Source organism: Leishmania donovani, chromosome 36 (genome assembly GCF_000227135.1).
Source record: "Leishmania donovani BPK282A1 complete genome, chromosome 36".
Classification (NCBI taxonomy): Eukaryota; Euglenozoa; class Kinetoplastea; order Trypanosomatida; family Trypanosomatidae; genus Leishmania; species Leishmania donovani.
In genome coordinates, this window is record NC_018263.1 from 477,118 (window position 1) to 478,903 (window position 1,786).

Here is a 1,786-nt window from a genome sequence, read left to right on the forward strand (position 1 = left end):
CTAACCGGCGCCAGACGGAGACGCGGTGTGGACTGCATGCCTCGCGGCAAAGGGGTCCGCGTCCGGGGTGACATGCTCGAGGGCGGACGCCGCGGGTGCTCCACGTGCATGCCGGATGCGCGCAGGGAGGAAGGCCACCAGCCCCCGGCCAGGCCCCTCCGAGACCCTGCACATCCTGCCTGTGTGCCATGCTTCTCCGTCTCAGTCGCCTCCACCCGCGGCATGCCATCACGTGGTGCGGTGACGCTTCACATGGGAGGCTCTGGAGGACTCGGCGGTGCACGTCGGGAGTGCTCTCATCCCGCTTCCGGCATCTCTGCCCCGTGAAAGCCCACCCCGGCCGGATCGAGGAGAGATGCCGCGTGTCTCGTACACATGCACATCGGCGCTGTCCTGTATGCATCTCTTCGCACCTTTTCGCTTCATCACTCGTGCTCCTTATTCCCCTGGATGTTTTCCTTGGATGTGATGCCCGATGCCCCAGCTGTGCATGACAGTCCCCGTGCACAGCACTCACATGTCTGCGTCCTGAAACAGGTTTCAGGACGACGCTGTTGTTGTCTGCGTGACCCGCTGGCTGCATCCTCCAGTTCCAGGGATGCCATGAATGATGTCTGAAGGGGTTGCCGGCTTGTGCTGCAACAGGTGGGGGCGCTGGTATGCGTCTGTGGTGGCAGTGGGCATTCCACCCTCTGCTGCACCCGCACGCCTCTCATTAGGAGTGTGTGTGTGTCAAGCAGAAAGGGACCCGCGGATAGGCATGCGCGTGCGCACAGAGAGCTCGCAGCTTGTCGTGCTGAGGGAGACACAGAGGGGCATCCATAGACACCCGACGGGGAAGCCCCTGCAGCTCGGGTGGGACGTGCGTAAGCAGGTCAGCTTGCGCAGCGGAGAGCTGCTGCTGGTCGCTGTGCCGCGCACCGGCGAGTGCGTGCCTTGTTTCGGGGGACGCTCACCCCGCTGCCTGGCGTGCTCGAGCGTCCAGCACGCCACCTTTCAGAGGACGAATCTTAGTTTGGCCTGCATGACATCCTTGCCCGCGGAGGATGTGGGGAGTGTGGCGTGATGAACACAGATGGCGTGGTGCCGTGCCGGCGTACGGTTGCGCTGCAAGCCCAGGGGCCCACCACCATGATGGGGCGAAGAGGGCCCAGGAGGGATGGTTCGGCGGCTCCGCATGCACGCCTGGCCATCTTCGATTTGTTCTTGTGGGCGGGGCGATGGCGTGGGAGATCCATGATGCGGCGAGTGTGCTGCGGGCCGCGGTTGGGCCTCTGAGGCGCCGTGATGTGCACAGCCGAGGATGCCGGCGTAGGGCCGACAAACGCCGCGGCTGTCTCTGTGTACCTTGCCGGCGCTGCTGGAGCCTGTCTCGCAGAACGGTCGCGTAGTCGTCGTGAGGCTATTCGCTGGAGGGGCTTTCGCGACGGGTGGTGGTCGGCGTGACAGGGCGGGCGGAGTGAGAGTGCAGCAGGACTGCATTCATCTCTCGAGGCTGGCTGTATCATGAGCATGACCGAGAGAGGGCGGCACGCAGGGCAGCGTCGCAAGAGCTGCTTCCAATCGCGTCAGCTCTGGCGTGCAGAGCGCTGCGTAGGCGGCGTCACCAGAGGGGCCCGCCTTCGTGGGTGTGTTGTTGGCCGCCGTCGCGTATCTTGCCGTGGCCTTGCGGGACACCTCGGTGTGCGTCTGCGTGACGGCGTCGGTGGTGTGCCGTGCGGTGGTGTGGTTATGGCTTGCACACGTCAGGTGCTCATCATTGGGCCAATCGTGTGGGATGGCCCCC